Raw genomic sequence first — 23,060 nt, forward strand, 5'->3', positions numbered from 1 at the left:
GTTGCAGGTTCCAGGAACATCCATAGCCTTAGCGAGATGGAGGCCGCTCATGCCACCTGTGGATCGCGTGTGGCAAGCCTGGAGCACCGCCTGGGTGAGCTTGGTGACGATCTTCGCTTAACTGAAAAGAAATGTGAGTTGCTGGCATCTGAGAAGAATGTTCTTGATGAGGCTAGGGCTGCATTGGAGGCCAAGGTTGGTTCTCTCACTCAAATGAATGAAGGTTTAATCATCCAGGTTGAATGTCTCGAGCGTGACGCCGTTGACCATGACAAGCTTGTGTCGTCGCTGCAAGCAAATGTGTGCGCTGCTCGTCGAGACTTGGATTGGCGGTTGCAAATCGGTGTTGTGCGTATCGTTGATAAGCTGATAGAGCATCCTGACTTTACCAATGCTATCAGTCTTATCCGCCATGCTGCATATATGGATGGGGTTGAATCTGTCCAGAAAACTTTAAGTGGTGGTGAAAGTGGGGAGGCGGATGCTGGTTCGCTGTCTGTCGGGCCTATGGTTAGCGTAAGTGATGCTCTCTTGTCCTTCGCTAACATGGATCACGCAGGTCTGTTGGGTCTGGGAGAGATGGGTATTGATGGTTTGCGAGAGTTGTGTTCTTTTGGTTCAGAGGGCACTTCTGAGGATGCTGCAGGTCATGAGATGGTGCTTGTGAATGACATTGATGTGGGAGGGAATGGGAAAGATCGTGGTGCTAGTGGTGATGATCGAGCAGGTGTTAGAGGTGATGATGTTGATGAAGTGGTGGATGATAGGGAAGTTTCTGGTGGGTTGGCTGGGAAAGTAGGTGAGGATGATGTTGTGGAGGGGGCTATGGTTGGTGATAAGGATGTCGGTGATGGTTCGGAGCCATAATATTTCTTCGTTTTGTTTATTCTATCTGTTTTGCTTTGCAATGGTTGAACTGCTAAGAACAATGTTTTTTTTATATTTTTATATATATGTTTGACATGCACTAAGCATTATCTACTATCTACTTTTTTTGTTTTGTGCTTGGCTTATTCGTTTATTGCATATTGCTCAAGATGTGCCAAACATTTTGCCTTGTTTTTGTTGCCATTGACACACTAAGTGTTCACATTGAATGCACTTACCACTCATCATTCAATCATTGGAGATTATTACACTAAGTATGAAAGATCAACAATTGCATTATTATTTAACCGCGGGTTTTTTAAATACACTAAGTATTAAGCTCATGTCACTTATGCATGAAATTTTATATATGTTGAGTACTAAACTCATGTCTTTAAACATAGAAATACACAGAGTATCAGTTCTCATGTCACTTAGCATGGATAGACGTACTCTAAGTACTCTAGGGTGCAACATACTCAATGGAACATCAACCAACTAGGGTTACATCTTTCCTCTTCCTTAGAAAAAATATTTCTTTAGGTTCCTAGCATTCCATGTTCTTGGAATGGGCCTTCCTTCCATCGTCTCTAACACGTATGCCCCGTTCCTGTTTGCCTCTATGACCCTGTATGGGCCTTCCCACGTTGGGCCCAGCTTTCCCTGGGGTTGTGCCCGATTGGCCTCATTTTTCCTCAACACATACTCGCCCACTTTGAAGGCCTTCTCCTTTACCCTTTGGTTGTAATACCTTTCTGTTGCATGTTTCTACGCAGCTTGGCGTACTCCCGACTCTTCACGTTTCTCCTCTAGGATATCTAAGTTTATCCTCAGGTCTTGTGTGTTGCTTTCCTCATCTTGGTTGGCCACCCTTATTGTATTCACTGCCACTTCCATGGGGAGCATGGCTTCGGTCCCATATGTCAAGCTGAAAGGGGTTTCCCTTGTGCTTTTCCGTGGTGTAGTCCTGTATGACCATAGCACCATTGGTATCTCCTCTTCCCAATTCCCTTTTGCTTTGCCCAACCTCTTTTTCATCCCATCGACAATGGTTCGGTTGGACACCTCCGTTTGACCGTTCGCTTGAGGGTGTGCCACCGATGTGAAGCGTTGGCTTATCCCTTTGGCAGTGCACCATTCTCGTAATGGGTTCTCAGCGAATTGCAAACCATTGTCACTGATGAGAACCTTAGGTGTTCCAAATCTTTTCATGATGTTTTTCCACACAAATTTTATCATGTGCCTCCCAGATATGCATGCCAGTGGCTCAGCTTCAATCCACTTTGTGAAGTCATCCACGGCTATCACCATATACTCCAGCTTCCCTGGTGCTTCTGGGAATGGACCCACTATGTCTATGCCCCACTGGTAGAAAGGCCATGGGTTAGATATGTTGCTTAGCGGCGCCGGGGGTTTCGCCTGGACTGGGGCGTAAGACTGACACTCCCCACATTTCTTGGTTACTTCTACTGCGTCTTGATGTATCGTCGGCTAGTATACCCCTTGATGGGTTTTGAGCATTCTAACACTTCTTAAGTGTACATGCTACCCTAATAACCTTGAATCTATGTTTTCTCTATATACATTCAAATTTCTTTTTCAAGGTTATTTCCTAACTAGCATGGCATGGGGAATATATGAAACATAAAAACTAGTAGAAATACATACCTTGTTGTTGTTTGGATTCCTTCAAGACTTTGTGAGCCTAGCACCCCAAATGTTGTGCCTCAAATGCTTCACACAACACCACAAAACTTGGAATAACTTGAGAGAATACTTCTAGCACTCAAAATCGGTTATGCCCTCTCTAGTAACCTTACTAGGTCTGATTTCACTAGCCAAAGGGTCCCTTTTATAGTGGTGTCACAATTAGGGTTTTCACATGAATACTCTTAATTGTCATGACTCTTCATTTCTCATGACCCATGGGTTTGTAACTCTCATGGACTATCCATGGAGCTCCAAATGGTTACATCCATAACCCATAAACCATGGATCATTAATCCACCATCAAAGAATTGATGATTGTCATAATCAACCCTATCTATTTAATTAGTCTCACTTTGATCACCAAATTAATACTAGATCAATACTTGATCAAATACTAATTAAATAATGCTATTATTAATATATTAGAACTTATAATATATTAATAATCATAAGTGTCATATTCTCTCATTTAGTCTATCCAAGTATTGCAATGCCATGCAACCCAAATGAACCATGCCGGGTCGGTTCAAGTACATACCAAATAAAGTTATGGACTTAGACACTATATCCAACAGTCTCCCACTTGGATAAGTCTAATAACTATATTTGAAAATATGACTTCAAAATCCGACTAGCAATCGTAGCTCTTTCAAAGTCTCTCGGAACTGAGATGATGATGATACGCCATTTAAGATAAGTGATCATATAATCCTCTACTCTCATGATATCAGCCGGACAAACACATGGAACATGGTCTTACTTATTGTCCAGCATTTGTTTCTCGATCTTCGATTTGTTTCGACATAGAACTAAATTGAACACATCAATTAGGTTCTGACCGGGCCCGGTACATAGGTCAAAACCAAATCATCGAGGGGCCCAGATATCGCTTCTATTTCTAGAAGGAACAGATAAACTTCGACCGATATGCTTGTACTAACTACTTGTTGAATTACTCACAAAGGCACGTTTTATAACATTGAGTTACCAATGCGTTTTTGTACAATCAATTAATAACCAACTCATAGTCAACAACTCATATCTCTAGGTTTGAAGATTTATATGATATTACCGTCTCACGATCACTCGAGATAAATTCCATGAAGTGATGCAAGTGAGCGTGGGTTGAATCCAATACTCAGCCCTTATGAGTACTCATGAATGTTGTAGCAACCATTGCATTGTCTAAAGCACTTTAGACAAATCATACAAGCCAAATTCATGACAGTCTTGAATCAATACTTACTTCCAAAGTTTGAACGACTGTGGATGGTTTGAATAATAACATGATTATTCTGGAAGTAAGAACATGCAAAATTGAAACATAGTAAACAATCAACACAAGATAGTAACACCTTACTCATAAATAAATAACAACTTTTATTTATCATCAAATGTCAATTACATTTTACAAGTTTCAGGAATCTAATTATTGAAACTAATACCATCCTTCAGCCCAATGCACCTTGCATGTTGTAAATGCTTAACCCTGCTCAGTGCCTTCGTGAGGGGATCTGCCGGGTTCTCATCTGATGATACCCTCTTTGCCACGAGGAGTCCTTCTTCTATTCTATGTCTGATGAAATGGTATTTTCTGTCAATGTGCCAAGATCTCCCGTGATCTCTTGGTTCTTTCGCCAAAGCAACCGCACTTTCACTGTCACAGAAAATTTCCATTGGCTCCTTTATAGCTGGTACAACTCCAAGGTCTCCGATGAAGTTCTTCAGCCATATCGCCTCTTTTGCTGCTATGTACTCTGATTCATAACTCGAATCAGCTATTGTCTCCTGCTTGGAACTTTTCCAAGTAAAGGCTCCTCCATTTAGGATAAAGACCCAGCCTGACTGAGAGCGGAAATTATCCCTATCAGTTTGAAAGCTAGCATCACTATATCCTTCCACTCTCAAGTCATCACTGCCTCCGAGGGTAAGGACCCAGTCCTTAGTCCTCCACAAATACTTGAGAATGTTCTTTACCGCTGTCCAGTGTGCCTTGCCAGGGTTCCCTTGATATCTACTAACCATGCTCAAAGCAAAGGGCACATCAGGGCGAGTACAAGTCATAGCATACATGATCGAGCCCATAGCGGAAGCATATGGTATCTGTCTCATTTCAGCTATCTCAGCCTCTGTACTCGGACTCTGAGTCTTACTTAGCTTGGCATTACTCTGGATTGGTAATTATCCTTTCTTGGAATCTGGCATACTAAACCTCTTCAGTACCTTATCCACATAAGTACTTTGACTAAGTCCAATTAGTCTCTTACTCCTATCTCTCAATATCCTTATCCCTAGGATATAGGCAGCTTCCCCAAGGTCCTTCATAGCAAAACACTTCCCAAGCCAGGCCTTAACCTTCTGCAAAGTTGGGATGTCGTTTCCTATGAGAAGTATGTCATCCACATACAACACCAAGAAGCTAACTATGCTCCCACTAGCCCTGACATACACACAAGACTCATCCTCACTCCTAGAAAATCCAAACTCATTGACTTTCTCATCAAAGCAAAGATTCCACCTGCGAGATGCTTGTTTCAATCCATAAATGGATTTTTCAAGCTTACACACTCTATTAGGGTATTTTGGATCGACAAAACCCTCTGGCTAAGCCATGTAAACATCCTTAGCCAACTTCCCATTAAGGAAAGCGGTTTTGACATCCATTTGCCATATTTCATAGTCGTGAAATGCAACTATGGCTAACAACACTCTAATAGACTTAATCTTAGCTACTGGTGAGAAGGTCTCATCATAGTCAACTCCCAGAGTTTGAGTAAAGCGCTTCGCAACCAGTCGCGCTTTATAAGTGTGTACTTTCCCATCCATGTCGGTCTTCTTCTTGAAGATCCATTTGCTCCCAACTGTCTTACGACCTGGTACATTGTCAACCAAGTTCCAAACTTGATTGTCATACATGGACTGAATCTCGCTGTCCATAGCCTCCTTCCATTTCGCAGACTTAGGGCCTGCCATGGCTTCCTTATAATTATTAGGTTCATCCAAATCTATCAGTGTACTATCACTGATAAATGTATCACCTTCAGTGGTGATGTGATAACCATAATAAAATTCAGGTGTGTTCCTCACCCTAGTGGAACGTCTTAGAGGTACAGACTCGTCTATCGGCTCAACAGGAGTTTCCTCCTCAGGTTGGCTGACAGCATTTGAGGTTCCTTCATCACTTGACTCTTGAAGCTCTTCAAGGTCAATTTGCCTCCCACTGTTCCTTTGGCTTATGAATTTTCTCTCACGAAAGACTCCTCTTCTTGCTACAAAGACCACATTGTCACTGGGTCTGTAGAAGAGGTAACCAAAGGATCTCTGTGGGTAGCCGATGAAAATACACCTCTTGCTTCGGGGTTCAAGCTTGTCATGAGTCTCACGCCTCACAAAAGCTTCACAACCCCAAATCTTGATGTCGTCCAAATTGGGCACTTTCCCAGTCCACATCTCGTGAGGTGTTTTGGCAACCTTTTTAGTAGGGACTAGATTAAGGATATGGGCGGCAGTCTCTAAGGCATACCCCCAGAAAGAGATTGGTAACGAAGCTCGACTCATCATGGAACGAACCATATCCAACAAGGTTCGATTGCGCCTCTCAGCCACACCATTCAATTGTGGTGTCCTGGGAGGTATCAATTGTGAGACAATCCCACATTCCTTAAGATAGTCAAGGAACTCAATGCTAAGATACTCTCCTCCCCGATCGGATCGGAGCATCTTGATGTTCCTGCCCAATTGATTCTCAACTTCCTGCTTAAACTCTTTGAACTTTTCAAAGGTTTCTAACTTATGCTTGATTAAGTAAATATATCCATATCTACTGTAATCATCAGTAAAAGTCACATAATAACGATTAGCATCCCTTGTAGCAACTCTAAAGGGCCCACACACATCCGTGTGTACAAGGTCCAACAAACCTTCACCCCTATCACAAGTACCTGTGAAGGGAGACTTTGTCATTTTTCCAAGTAAACAAGACTCGCAACTATCATCAGACTTGAGGTCAAATGATTCCAAGACTCCAGCCTTTTGGAGTTGGCCTATGCGCTTCTTGCTAACATGTCCAAGACGACAATGCCACAAGGATGCTTTATCCAAGCTATCAGAAGAATCAATATACAACACATTATTTCCTAGATTGTCTACAACATTCATGGCTTCATATACACCATCACAAGGTATTGCTTTAAAGTAAAATACATCATTGTAATAAACATTAATAGCACCATTTTCATTATCAAATGAAAATGTAAAACCTTGTTTTTACAAGCCATGAAAAGAAATAATATTTCTCGCCATTTCGGGTGAGTAACAACACTTATTCAAATCTAAAACTAACCCATTATTAAGCAATAAAGAATAAACTCCTATCTTGGTAACAGGTGATGCTTTCCTGTTGCCCATGACTAAGTTTATCTTCCCGTGCTCTACTTGCTCACTTCTTCTTAGTGCCTGCAAATCAGTACAAATGTGAATACCACACCCTGTATCAAGCACCCAAGAATTAGCATTAGATGAGTTGTTAGACAATATTGTGTAAATACCTGCATGGGTGGGTTTAACCTTCCCATCCTTTACATCTTGCAGATATTTGGCGCAGCTTCACTTGAAGTGTCCCTTATCTTGGCAATAGAAGCACTGTGCTTCCTTTGGGTTCGAAGAAGGAGTAATTGGACCTTTCTTTGTCCCACTTGAAGAGGAACCATCAAGAGTCTTACCCTTGGTACCCTTAGGTTTTATTGGTTTTGAAACTCCTAGATCTTTTGAGATACATTGAACTTTTTCAATGGCATGTTTGAATCTCGAATGTGCCCTCTCAAGTTTGTGACTGGGATGCCGAGGATCACAAACAAGGTGTGAATAACCATACAAATTGACTTGGTACCCTTAACAATATTACCTAATCGATGTGCCGGTTAACCACACACGCTCCACCGATCTATAATAAAGTCAAGTTACCCTTTGCCACACTTACTAATCCATGTTAGTGTGTCGGTTAACCACACACGCTCCACTAACGACTTGGTAAGGTACAAAGTGTAATTTTATGGGCTAGCACCAATTTCACATTTTCCTAAAGTAACTAAGATTGGGAATTTATAATGTATAGTTACTTTATAATTCATTATACATTTAATGAGAATTTAAAGTCGTATCCTACCCGTTCGGCTAACGACCCTCCACCGATCAAGGAAGCGGTGGGTGAGAGTGGACACCCATTAAGTCACCATTTTATAGGCAACAACCTTATACCCCCCTTATAGACCGGCTTCGTGAATGAGGCCTACTAACGGTAAGAACGACATATTCTTATACATATCTATATAATAAAATTATAATAATAGTAAAAGTGTTGATTTTTAAACTTTTTAAAAATCTAAGGTTTAATTTGGAATTAAAGTATTAGAGTGTAAGACTTTTCAAATTCCAAAACTTGAGGGCAAGAATTGAAACTATTGCAAGTCTCTTCAATTTTGTAACTTATGAGTTTTAATGGTTCATAAAAATGAAGAATCTTCATTTTATGAAACCTCTTTAGTTCTTTAAACACAAATTAAAGAAGTGACCTTTGGTTATCCATAACTTGAGGACAAGTTATGGACACCATCAATACAATTAAGATCAAGAATTAAACACACGTGGTGGTTACACATAATTCCTATGATCTTCTAAAAACTCATAAGAACACAAATTCATGTCAAGCAATTTCAAGAATCATATTAAGATATACAATACTTGGAAATTGATAAAAGTCATGCAAAATGGATTAACATAATCATTATCATTTTGAAAAACAGATTTTACAAGTCCAAAACAGATTGAGATAATGATTTTAATCCATTTCCAGCAACAAAACACGAAAAGACTGCCCAGCACGCACCTACTCGTCGAGTGCATGATCCTACTCGACGAGTAGGATGAATTTGTACATGGACTCGGCGAGTCCTCCCCATGAACTCGGCAAGTCCAGTCGACAGTGAGCAGAATTTTCGATTTTCAAGCAGTTTTGCATCAAGTATACAGAAAACAATCCTAGGCTCTGATACCACTGATGGGTTTTGAGCATTCTAAGACTTCCTAAGTATACATGCAACCCTAATAACCTTGAATCTATGTTTTCTCTATATACATTCAGTTTTCTTTTTCAAGGTTATTTCCTAACTAGCATGGCATGGGGAATATATGAAACATAAAAACTAGTAGAAATACATACCTTGTTGTTGCTTGGATTCCTTCAAGACTTTGTGAGCCTAGCACCCCAAATGTTGTGCCTCAAATGCTTTACACAACACCACAAAACTTGGAATAACTTGAGAGAATACTTCTAGCACTGAAAATCGGTTATGCCCTCTCTAGTAACCTTACTAGGTCCGATTTCACTAGCCAAAGGGTCCCTTTTATAGTGGTGTCACAATTAGGGTTTTCACATGAATACTCTTAATTGTCATGACTCTTCATTTCTCATGACCCATGGGTTTGTAACTCCCATGGACTATCCATGGAGCTCCAAATGGTTACATCCATAACCCATAAACCATGGATCATTAATCCACCATAAAAGAATTGATGATTGTCATAATCAACCCTATCTATTTAATTAGTCTCACTTTGATCACCAAATTAATACTAGATCAAGACTTGATCAAATACTAATTAAATAATACTATTATTAATATATTAGAACTTATAATATATTAATAATCATAAGTGCCATATTCTCTAATTTATTCTATCCAAGTATTGCAATGCCATGCAACCCAAATGGACCATGCCGGGTCGGATCAAGTACATACCAAATAAAGTTATGGACTTAGACACTATATCCAACACCCCCATCCGTAACACCTTTCCTGTCAAAGCCCTTGCCCCTTCGTGTGCGCCTACCTGCCCTGAGTGTGCTTCCTAGAATATCTCTCTCCCCCTAGCTTGATCTACACATTTTAGCCATGGAGACGTGAATCTCTTCTTGTATAATTCCCCGTTCACCATTGCATATGAGGGCGCCTTTATACGTATTTTTCTGGCCTCGTCATGGTCATCCGACAACACTCCTCTCTGGAGGTATTCCCGGAACGATGTCATCCATGTGGGTCCAGCGGGGGTCAAGATGTTCACCTGTTGTTCATCAATGCTTCTCTCCCGGAGCACCTCCACTAAAACTTTCTTTGACAGTTGGTCAAAACAAGTGGACGCTAGCTTGCTCAAAGCGTCTGCCCTCTTGTTCTCACTTCTGGGTATCTGCTTGATTGTAAATTGGCCGAATGATCCTACCAGTTTCTTTACAATCTTTACATACTTTCCCATTCTTTGGTCTCTTACCTCGAAACTCCCATTGACTTGGTTCGCTGCTAACCTTGAGTCAGTTAGTGCTGTTACAGCTTTCGCACCCATCTGTTTGGCAAGTCGCAACCCTGCAAGCAGCGCCTCGTACTCCGCCTCGTTGTTCGATGTATGGAAGTCGAAACGGAGGGCGTAGGTTACCTCTTCTCCTTCTGGGCTAGTCAGGATCAGCCCCGCCCCTGAGCCTTCCCTTCTGGACGCTCCGTCCGTGTACAGGGCCCATGAACCATCGCCGGTAAGGGCCTCTTCAACTACCCACACCTTTTCTTTCGCCGGGTTCCCTCCGTCAGGAATTTCTAGTAAGAAATCAGCCAGCGCCTGCCCTTTGATACTTGTTCTTGGGCGGTAGTTTATATCGTTCTCTCCCAGTTCAATTGCCCACTTGGCCAGCCGACCCGACGTCTCCGGCTTAAGCAAGATCTGTTTAATGGGGTAGCTTGTGAGTACCTCGATTTGATGTGCCTGGCAGTATCGCCTTAATCGTCTCGCAGCGTAGATGAGTTCCAGCACCAATTTTTCCAGCATGGGATAGTTGAGTTCTGGTCCCTGCAGCACTCTGCTAACAAAGTATACTGATCTCTGCTCCCCTTCCCTTTCCACCGCCAATACCGATGATATCGCTTCGCCTGATGTTGAAAGATACACTTGTAATGTTTCTCCAGGGATAGGGGTTGCCAGAGTCGGCAGCTTGTGCAGTGCTTCCTTGATTCTCTGGAGCGCCTTCTCAGCTTCATTCGTCCACCGGAAATTGTTTTTCTCAATGCATCCCTTTAAGGTGTGGAACAGTGGCATAGCCTTGTCGGCAGATTTCGAGATGAACCTGCTTAGAGCTGTGAGCTTCCCGTTCAGACCTTGTGCATCTCTAAGAGAGTTTGGGGTTGGCGTCTCGATGAACTCGTCGACCTTGGTCGGGCTGGGTTGGACGCCTTGTCTAGTAACATAGTAGCCCAAGAAGTGCCCCTCTTCAACTCCAAACGTGCATTTGGTTGGGTTTAGATTCATCTTGGCCACCTCTAATGTCTTGAAAGTCTCTTCGATATCTTGCAGCATCTTTTCTTCATTTGGACTCCTAATCACCATATCATCTACATACACCTCAATATTCCTTCCAATTTGCTTGGCGAATATCGAGTCGAGTAGCCGTTGGTATGTCGCCCCTGCATTCTTTAACCCGAAAGACATCTTGGTGTAGCAAAATGTGCCATGGTCTGTATAGAAGGCTGTTTTCTCTTCGTCTTCTTTGCTCATCAATATCTGGTGATACCCTTTGTATGCATCCAAGAAGCATTTTAGCTTAAATCCCTGTAGCGACTCTACCTTCTGATCGATTTCCGGTAGTGGGTAGCAATCCTTAGGGCATGCCTTGTTTAGATCAGAAAAGTCGATGCACATGCGCCACGACCTATCCTACTTGCAGACCATAATTGGGTTTGCAATCCACGTTGGGAACATCACCTCCCTTACTATTCCGGCCTCCGTCATCTTAGACACTTCTGCATTGATCGCCCTGTTACGGTCTCCTCCTTGTACCCTCTTCTTCTGCTTAACCTCTTTTACCCCGGGTTTGATCATTAGCTTATGTTCAATGACCTTCCTTTCTACCCCCACCATATACGTGGGGGTCCAAGAAAATACATGTTTGTAGCATTTGAGCAGATCGACCAGTGCTCTTCTTGTGTGGCTTGGGAGGTCGCTTCCAACATTGACCGGCTGGTCGGGATATCCCTCATTGATTACCTCCTTCCCCTTTGCAGGATTGCCCCTGGGCCTCTTGGGCCCTTTGGTTATTTCTGCTGGCTTCATAACTGTATAGCACCGTAACTCTCTGGGCGGGGTTGCCAAAATCGTGGCTTCGCCTTTTGGTGTGTCGAATTTCATGATCTCATGCATGGTTGAAGGTACGGCCCCTAGCTTCAAGAGCGTAGTCCTCCCTAAGATGATGTTCTGCTCCGTCGAGTGTCGAATGACCAAAAAGTCTATCAGGGCGGTCTTCTTCCGCTGCTTGTCGTGGCTAGTGATTGTTAAGGGGAGGTGGATCTTGCCCAACGGTTACAGGCTGTGGCCGGTGAATCCCACCAGCCTACCCGTCGTAGGTCGCAAATTGTCTTTCCTGCGATTCAGAAGGAGCCGGAAACAATGCTCATAGATGATGTCTGCTGAACTCCCTGTGTCGACATAGATCCTATGGATAGTCATGTCTTTGATGGATGCCTGTATTATCAGAGGCTTGTCACCATTCCAGCCGTCCGGCCGGGGATCCTGTATGGAGAACGTGAGCGCGCGTGCTGATGGTTTAACAATGACTTGCTCGTCCGCCTGTTCCTCCCTACTTCTTTTGCTGCATATCATGAATATCTCCTTGGGCTGAACTCCTTCGCAGGGTGGACCCTTGGCTTTCTCAGCATCGAATTTGGCGCGTAGGCTTCGCGTCACCTCCACCAGGTCTCCCTTAAGTTGTTTCTCCTCCATCTCCTTCTTTAGTACCGAAAAGCTAGCTGTATCATGCGTTTTGCTTTTGCAGTACTCATGTCACACCCCAAAACCAAGAACGGCGGAAACGTTCTGGGGCGAAGGACGTCATGTACAGTATCACAACACAGTTAATGTAAATAAGCAAACAACATCACCCATTGCATTAAATATATAATTTTAATACAAGTGTGTTCTGTACAGTTATAGACACCAAAAATAATGAAACACAAAATAATATGAGATGAGTCTTGAGTGCACTCCATCTTCTCAAAAGCTGGCCTCGGTACCTGTCTACTAATGACCTGAGAATACAAGTTATTTTGAAAGAGTTTATCAGCATTAAGCTGGTGAGTTCATAAGTATTTTAGTGTCAATGTTTATTGTAAAAACGTTTGAACCTGTCTCGATGTATAAGTTGTAAAAATGTAAGTAGATGTTTGAAAGTGTTTGTAAAGGTTTGAATCACTCAGAAAATCCTATATTTTCTATAAAAGTAACCTTCTACCAAGGCTAGGCTGTTTTGTAAACTTTTCTGTTGTAAAGTGTGTGATTACCCAAATATCACTATCATTTGCTAAAAATATAGTTTGTACATTAATGCTTAAGTGAGATTATCACTAAATTATGTAATGGGTAAATCATTGTAGTACTGTAGCTTTGCATATTAAGACTACTGTTGTACTAATTACTACTACCTTAAACCGGATTTATATTAAGGTATATTGTGATTAATTGCACCATGCTATCGACTGATAATCAACGACATAATGAACGGTCGTAATAAGAAATGACGTTTGGCACCCACAGACTTGCAGGTCCGGCTGTAGCTAGCAGCAAGGTGTAGGATAGTCAATCCAGTATAGATCTATACGCAAACTCACGCTCTCCCTCCAAGAGAATTCTGGCTACAACTCGGGCCATGACATTTAAGGCATGCCCGATACAGTGGATCACAATTATTACGTATTTATGTATATGTATTGTTTCTCGTATATCTGTATATGTATTGTTTCTCGTATATCTGTATATGTATTGTTTCTCGTATATCTGTATATGTAGTGTTTCTAGTATATCTGTATATGTATTGTTTCTCGTATATCTGTATATGTATTGTTTCTCGTATATCTGTATATGTATTGTTTCTCGTATATCTGTATATGTATTGTTTCTCGTATATCTGTATATGTAGTGTTTCTAGTATATCTGTATATGTATTGTTTCTAGTATATCTGTATATGTATGATCCTGCGTTACCCCGATGGTAACCAGCTAATGATGTACTGATGAGTATGAATATAGAAGTACTTTTATGTCTATACATGTATATATGATACATAAGTAATATGGAAACGACCTTCGGATGGTCACCCGAAATCCCACCAGACCACATCTCAAGGCGCGAAAAGGAAATAGGGCGGATGGCCTTCCTAAGTCCTTTAAACATTATTTATATATCTATACATATATGGGCATGCAATTGGATATATAAAAGCATAAATAAGTTTTCATAAAACATTTGAAGCATAAATATAATTTCAAGCGAAGATCGACTTGATATCGATCTATAAAACATTTTGAAGGCATAAGTTGATAAAACAGTTTAAGTATAAGAAGCATTTGTTTGAATCACCGTCTATAAGTAAGTTTGGATAGTAAAACAGTTTGTAAAACATTTCAATAGTAAAGCAGTTTGAAAAACAGTTTGAACAGTGGTAAAAATCGTAGTTTTCTTAGCTATTAATCACATGTGATTAAATGCAATCACATGTGATTGAAGCAATAACTATAAGTATTTGACTTGTATCCCCCCCCCCCATAAAGTATTTAAAACACTTAAAATCATATCAAAGGTTGATTCAAGGGGTATGAACTCACTTGTGGTGAGTCGTTTGAATTGCAGTGTCGGCTACCGTGCTAGGTGGCAAACGGAGACTGGTTTACACGCACGAGCCTAGTTATCATATAATAAGCATATATATAACTAATTAGACATATAATAACTTAAATAAATAAGTTAAGACACTTAGAAAACATTTAAACACTTTTATGAGTGTTTAAGGTTCAAATGGTTGCATCTAAGTTGCTACGGGACAAGGCAAAAGGGTTTGAAACAACAAAGGGCCTTGTGTAGGAGTTTACCACCCAACAAACCCCACACCTTGGAGTTTACGGCCGTAAACTCATAGGTTTATGGCCGTGAACTCCTCAAATGGTGTTTTTGGGTGTTTTGTGGTGCTATCTTGATCCTAGAACACTCCTAACTTTATTGGAATAACACATGAAGCAGTTTAAGGCTTTAAAACACTCCATATGGGAGTTTACGGCCTAAGGTCCTTCACCTTAGAGTTTACGGCCGTAAACTCTAGGAATTTAATTGATTTTAGGCACTTAAACATCAAGAATGGCATCCATGAATTTATCTAAGGCTAATGGGGACAAGAGGCACACTTTGGTGCCTTCACTTGGAGTTTACGGCCCAAGTCATGTTCCTTGGCCGTAAACTCCTTTCAAGGAGTGGTTTAGATGTGTTCTACTCACCATTCTAGTCCCAAAGGTGCAAGGTAAATTGTCTAAAGGCTTAAGGGTTGCTTGGAATGATTTTTGTCCCACAAAAAGGGGTTTACGGCCCAAGAGGAGTTCTTGGCCGTAAACTCCTACTAACTTGTGATTTTGATGAGCTTTTGGTGTTCTAATCAAGCACAAGTACTAGTAGTTAAAGTCCTTAAGCATTTGGGGAAAGTTTTAGGGCACTTAAGCCCTTGAAAAGGGGTTTACGGCCCAAGGGAGTTCCTTGGCCGTAAACTCCTAGAAACTTATGTATTTGATGCCTTTTGATGCCTAAAATAAGCACAAGCAATTTAGGGTAAAGGTCTTTAAGCATTAGGGGGAGTTTAGGGCACTAATTGCCCTTGAAAAGGGGTTTACGGCCCAAGGGAGTTCCTTGGCCGTAAACTCCTAGAACTTGTGTTTCTTGGATGCTTTTTGGCATATAAAGATCATACCCTATCTCCTAAACAAGTTGTCTAACAAGGAATCGGGACTAGGAAGCCATAATGTTCCATTTTGGAGTTTACTCCCCAAGAACGATCTTGGGCGGTAAACTCCCGGATCTTGTAATCTAAACATGTTATTGTTGTTAACAAGCATTAAACAAGTATTGAAACACATACAGAAAAGTAGACTCACAATCTGGGATGAAAACCCGAAGATCCGTCAGAGAGAATATGGCTTTTCTCTATTTGGAATTGTGAATAATGAATTAATTTAATTCAGAAAACTATTTATAGTCCTGGAATATTTTGGCAGAAAATATTTTTATTCCTGATGTTGGACTGTAACAGTATGAAACTTGAAATGCCCAAGTTTCACAAAACCAGGAGTATCCACTCTCCTGATATCATCTAAAACATAATCCTAATGTACACAAACTTGTTCGGAAAAGCTTGAAAATCACTGAAACTGAACTAGTTTCTATTGAATAGATGAGGTTCGTACAATGGAAATTTCGGGTTGTCACATCATCCCCCTGTTAGAGGGAATTTCGTCCCGAAATTAGAATATAAGCAAATAAAAGTTACAAACAATCAAGCGAAAAGATGAGGGTATTTCAACTTCATCTGATCCTCGCGTTCCCAAGTGAATTCCGGTTCTCGCTTGGCGTTCCAGTGAACCTTCACGATAGGGATACGGCTTTGTTTCGCCTGCTTGACCTCACGGTCCATGATTTCTACAGGTTCTTCCACGAAGTTGAGGCTCTCGTTGATCTCGATCTCGTCGAGTGTGATTACGAGAGTCTCGCCGGACAGACACTTTTTCAAGTTAGATACGTGGAATGTAGAATGTACGTTACGCAGTGTGTCGGGTAGATCAAGTTTGTAAGCTACGGGGCCGACTCTGGCAAGAATCTCGAAAGGCCCTATGTACCTCGGATTAAGCTTCCCACGCTTGCCGAAGCGTATCAAGCCTTTCCTGGGTGAGACTTTGAGAAGGACTCGGTCTCCCACCTGAAATTCCAAAGGTTTTCTTCGTTTATCGGCGTAGCTCTTCTGTCGGTCTCTAGAGGCTTTCAATCGTTCACGGATTTGAACGATTTTCTCAGTCGTTTCCCGAATGATTTCCGGACCAGTGAGAGTACTGTCGGAAGCTTGCCCTCTTGCTAATTGGGTATCACCAACCTCAGCCCAGCACAGAGGGGATCTGCACTTGCGGCCGTAGAGAGCTTCGAATGGAGCAGCCTTGATGCTCGTGTGATAACTGTTATTATAGGAAAATTCGACAAGGGGTAAATGAGTATCCCATGCCTTCCCAAAATCAATCACACAGGCTCGCAACATGTCTTCCAATGTTTGAATGGTTCTCTCACTCTGTCCGTCGGTCTGTGGATGGTAGGTTGTGCTCATGTCCAGCCTTGTTCCGAGGGAATGTTGTAGGGATTGCCAAAATCTTGAGGTGAACCTACTATCTCTATCGGAGATAATGGAAATAGGTACACCATGCAACCGTACAATTTCCCTAATGTATGTTCTTGTAAGTTTCTCCATCTTGTCGGTTTCTTTGATAGGCAGGAAGTGTGCAGACTTGGTCAATCTATCAACGATGACCCATATGGTGTCAAGTCCACCCGTCGTCTTGGGCAACTTGGTTATGAAATCCATAGTGATCCGCTCCCACTTCCATTCCGGGATCTCTGGTTGTTGCAGTAAACCAGAGGGCTTCTGGTACTCGACCTTAACCTTCGCGCAATTAAGGCATTTACTCACAAAGGTAGCAATCTCTGCTTTCATATTACGCCACCAGTATAGCTTTTTAAGATCCAGATACATCTTATCTGAACCTGGGTGGACGGAATACCGAGTGTTGTGAGCCTCGGTCATGACTACGTCTCGGAAACCACCGTGTTTTGGTGTCCAGATCCGGTCCATGAAATATAACGCTCCGTCACCCCTGGCTTCGAAGTTCTTGTCCATTCCCCTAAGGGATTCACTCGACACATTTTCAGGTTCCATGGCCTCAAGTTGAGCCGCCTGAATTTGCTCAGTCAAGTGTGAATGGATGGTTATTGATAATGACTTGACTTTGCGACCAGAATATTCTTTCCGACTTAGGGCGTCTGCTACTACGTTGGCTTTACCCGGATGATAACGAATATCGCATTCGTAGTCACTGAGTAGCTCGACCCACCATCGTTGTCTCATGTTGAGTTCCTTCTGATCGAAAATGTGCTGTAAACTCTTGTGGTCAGTAAAGATAGTGCTCTTCGTTCCATACAAATAATGTCTCCAGATCTTCAGAGAAAACACTACTGCTCCTAGTTCAAGATCGTGGGTCGTGTAGTTAACCTCATGTGTCTTCAACTGTCATGAGGCGTAGGCGATGACCTTACCTCGCTGCATCAGAACACATTCGAGTCCTTGATTAGATGCATCGCAATAGACTACGAAGCCTTCTATTCCTTCTGGAAGGGATAGTATCGGTGCGGTGCACAAGGCTCGTTTGAGTGTTTGGAACGCTCTTTCTTGCTTCTCTTCCTAGTCAAAGGCCACGCCTTTCTGGGTCAGGGCCGTAAGAGGCTTTGCTATTCGTGAGAAGTTCTGAATGAACCTGCGATAGTAGCCAGCGAGACCTAGAAATTGACGAATTTATGTACGCGTCTTTGGTGCTGACCAGTTCTCAATGGCTTTTATTTTGGATGGGTCCACGTGGATTCCTTCTTCGCTCACCACGTGTCCTAAAAATTCGACTCTGCGGATCCAAAATTCACATTTCGAGAACTTCGCATAAAGTTTCTCTTTCCGTAGTGTCTCTAGAATTTGTCGCAGATGATCACCATGCTCTTTCTTACTTCGGGAGTAGATCAGGATGTCGTCAATGAAAACGATGACGAACTGATCTAAGTAAGGTCGGCATACTCTATTCATCAGATCCATGAAGACTGCGGGCGCATTGGTCAATCCGAATGGCATCACCACAAACTCGTAGTGTCCGTAACGAGTTCGGAAGGCTGTCTTTGGGACATCCTCTTCTAGCACTCGTCACTGGTGATATCCGGATCTCAGATCAATCTTGGAAAAATAGCTCGCCCCTTGCAGTTGGTCGAATAGATCATCTATGCGTGGCAGAGGATAACGATTCTTTATCGTCAATTTGTTGAGTTCCCTGTAGTCAATACACATACGGAATGATCCGTCTTTCTTCTTAACGAACAAGACCGGTGCTCCCCAAGGTGAGAAACTTGGTCTTATAAAGCCCTTGTTGAGCAGTTCGTTAAGTTGACCAGAGAGTTCTTGCATCTCGGCTGGTGCTAAACGGTAGGGCGACTTGGCTACTGGGGTAGCTCCTGGGACCAAATCGATTCTGAACTCGACTTGTCGTTGCGGAGGTAACCCAGGTAGTTCTTCTGGGAAAATGTCGGGAAAGTCGCTCACTACTGGGAGGTTCTTTAGTTCTTTCGCTTCTAGGTTCGTGTCGACAACGTGAGCAAGGAATGCGTGGTATTCCTTGCGCAGATATTTCTGTGCTTGAATACTAGAAATAATGCGAAGACTCGCACCAGGTTTGTCGCCGTAGACTATAAGGGTTTCGTTAGATGGGAGGTTTAAACGGACTGCTTTCTCGTAGCACATGATGTCGGCGCGATCAAGACTTAACCAATCCATGCCGATAATAACGTCGAAACTTTTTATTGAGACCGGCATAAGGTCGATTGGGAATGAATGGTTATCTAAGGTTAGAAGACAACCTAAGTATATGCTATTAGTACTTTCAGTCTTCCCATTGGCCATTTCTACTGTGAATTGTTCATTAAGTGTGTGTGGTTGTTGCTTAAGCATGCGAGCAAATTTGTGGTTTACGAAGCTTCGCTCCGCTCCACTATCGAATAGAATGCATGCATAGGAGTTATCAAGGAGGAACGTACCGGTCACAACTGTCGGGTCAGCAACTGCTTCCCCATGGCCTATTGCTAGTACCCTCCCTGCTCCTCCAGTATTCCTCGCTTTAGGGCAGTCCCTTTTAAAGTGGCCTGGATCGCCACATCCATAGCAAGTTGGGCTCGCGCCTGAGCCAGGAACTTGGGAGATCGGTTGCGCTGGGAACTTACAGAATCGGACGGTGTGTCCTTTCCTGTGGCAGTTAGTACACTGCATTTCACGGCAGGCGCCGTTGTGGTGGAAGTTGCATTTATTGCACTTCGGCAAACTTCCAGAATACTGCTTCCCCGGAGCAGTAACAGCAGTAGGGGCTACCGCAGCATGTACTGCTACGATTTGCTGTTTCTTTGAAGCACGCTGCTTCTTCTTCTCATCCCAAAACTTTCGCTTATTGCTAGCGGGTTTGGAGGGTTCTGGGATGGCTAGGGTGGTTGTAGTTGCAGGGGTCTTGACTCCATGGTCAATAAGTCTTTGTGCCAATCGCTTGGCACTGTCGAAAGTAGCAGGGTTGGATGCTAAGACGTTCCCCTGGTACGGAGGCACTAGCCCCCATACATACCGCTCAATCTTTTTCCCTTCAGTGGGAACCATGTTGGGGCATAGGGCCACCAGTTCGCTAAAGCGAGCAGTGTAAGCGATCACGTTGGTGCCCTTCATAGTCAGATTCCAGAGTTCATGTTCTAACTTCTGGACTTCGCCCCTAGGGCAGTACTCCTCAGTCATGAGGTCCTTCATCGTTGCCCAGCCCATGTCGTTAGCCACGACGAGAGTTAGGGCTTTGACGTGGCCGTTCCACCACGTTAGGGCTTTATCCTCGAAGGTGCACGCGGCATATTTCACTTTAAATGCAGCCGGGCACGAACATATTTCGAAGACTGATTCAGTCTTCTCGAACCATTGCGAGAGAGAAATGACTCCGCCGGTGCCATAGAAGGGATTCGGCTTGCAGCTTGTGAAATCCTTGTAAGAGCACTCCCTGGAGCGCACCGGGATTTCAACTGGGATAGATTCAACAGGGGTTCCACCTCTGCTAGCATCCGATGAGTGATACTGAGCCATGGCAGTTGCCACTGCTGCAGCTACGGCAGCATTCAGGGCTGCAGTATCGATGACCGCAGGTGGTGGAGGCGGTGGAGGTACAGGATTATTCCTATTTCTGGGAGACTTGCGAGGAGGCATCCTTCAGCTATAAGTTTATAAAAACAAGAGGGATGATAAGAATCGATTTGTAAGCAATGTGAGAGTGAGTCATGGACTAATTACCCATAGCCCAACAGTTGAATGAGTGTTTGAAGTCACATAAGAAATATTAGTAGGAATACACAAGTGTACAAATTTTTCCCACATATTATATAGATTTCAACAGTACGGGTATTACTGATGTAATAAGTTCAAGGAAAAATCGACCTAACAGTAGGTCTTACATCATACCATAAGGACAATACTGACAGTCCTAGATTCCTAATTAGAGTACCGAAAGTTAGGAATATTTTACAGACAAGTGCTACTTAGAGCACATAAGTTCAAGGCTATCCCTAATTCAAAAGACAGAGATGTACTAGACATCATCTAATGGCGATGGGAATTCCTCGGGCGATCCCTGAGGTCGGACACTTGGCGAAACACCTCTTGAAGGTGTCGGTCCTGAGCCCTCTGACGAGCTCGAAGTTCTAAGACTTCAGCACGGGAGGCAGCCAGCTGTTGCTGCAGAGTTTCATTGGTTCTCCGGGTCCATTCCATGTCTTCTTCAAGACGGAGGATGCGGACTGCATTGACGCCTGAATTGGCATCAATCTCCATGACCCGGTCGATGGCTGCTCGACCTTGCTCAACATTACGAGCTATTCTGCGGATGATTACCGGCAGAGCTCTGTCAGCAGAGCCACCATCGCTAATGTTGTAAAAGGTTCGGTCCCCAAAGTATGGCAAGGGCTGACCCTGCTCATCACTCCAGCGATTCAGATTGTTTGCCCACATGGGAGTAGGACCTGGAAACGCTGGTCGAGGGTTGTTGTTCGGGGCTTGACCTACAAGCGGTAGGTTGTTGACTTCAGGCTCGGAGTCAGATCCATCTGAAAAGCCTTCTGCGAGGTGATCATCCAAAGGGATTGGATGCTCATCTTCAGGCTCTTCATCGATCCATCCGACATTGCCTTCATTGGGAAAGTACGGGTCGCCATGAGGGAATGCAGCCATTTAGATCTACGCGAGAAGAGAGGTATAAGAATATAGTATACGTGTAACTAATAGCACAAAATACTCCTATAGTATTTTAAGTTCTAAGTTCTACTGATCTTCTTGTGGTATTGTTGGTAAGTTTTTAGACTTGCTAACATATCACAACCATTCTAGGGCATATGCTAATCACTCTTAGGACCAGCATAGTTGATCAGGCTATGCCCTTCCCAGGGCTGACCATACATCCCCGAGCTCACCTGTGATATTCAACAATCGTAATACTTTTGTTCTTGTCATTGTGACACTGATTTTAGTATGAATGTAGACTAGTATACTTAATTAAATATTTTATTATTTAAAGCATAGACTATGGGTCAGAGTGTTTTAGTCCCTTTTGGGTTTATAGATTAGTATATCTTTTATGGGTTGATATACTTGATTCACTATAAACAATGCTCTGATACCAATCTGTCACACCCCAAAACCAAGAACGGCGGAAACGTTCTGGGGCGAAGGACGTCATGTACAGTATCACAACACAGTTAATGTAAATAAGCAAACAACATCACCCATTGCATTAAATATATAATTTTAATACAAGTGTGTTCTGTACAGTTATAGACACCAAAAATAATGAAACACAAAATAATATGAGATGAGTCTTGAGTGCACTCCATCTTCTCAAAAGCTGGCCTCGGTACCTGTCTACTGATGACCTGAGAATACAAGTTATTTTGAAAGAGTTTATCAGCATTAAGCTGCTGAGTTCATAAGTATTTTAGTGTCAATGTTTCTTGTAAAAACGTTTGAACCTGTCTAGATGTTTGAAAGTGTTTGTAAAGGTTTGAATCACTCAGAAAATCCTATATTTTCTATAAAAGTAACCTTCTACCAAGGCTAGGCTGTTTTGTAAACTTTTCTGTTGTAAAGTGTGTGATTACCCAAATATCACTATCATTTGCTAAAAATATAGTTTGTACATTAATGCTTAAGTGAGATTATCACTAAATTATGTAATGGGTAAATCATTGTAGTACTGTAGCTTTGCATATTAAGACTACTGTTGTACTAATTACTACTACCTTAAACCGGATTTATATTAAGGTATATTGTGATTAATTGCACCATGCTATCGACTGATAATCAACGACATAATGAACGGTCGTAATAAGAAATGACGTTTGGCACCCGCAGACTTGCAGGTCCGGCTGTAGCTAGCAGCAAGGTGTAGGATAGTCAATCCAGTATAGATCTATACGCAAACTCACGCTCTCCCTCCAAGAGAATTCTGGCTACAACTCGGGCCATGACATTTAAGGCATGCCCGATACAGTGGATCACAATTATTACGTATTTATGTATTGTTTCTCGTATATCTGTATATGTATTGTTTCTCGTATATCTGTATATGTATTGTTTCTCGTATATCTGTATATGTAGTGTTTCTAGTATATCTGTATATGTATTGTTTCTTGTATATCTGTATATGTATTGTTTCTCGTATATCTGTATATGTATTGTTTCTCGTATATCTGTATATGTAGTGTTTCTAGTATATCT

This window comes from Lactuca serriola, chromosome 1, assembly GCF_051521515.1.
Source record: "Lactuca serriola cultivar US96UC23 chromosome 1, Lser_US96UC23_V15, whole genome shotgun sequence".
NCBI classification, from domain to species: domain Eukaryota; kingdom Viridiplantae; phylum Streptophyta; class Magnoliopsida; order Asterales; family Asteraceae; genus Lactuca; species Lactuca serriola.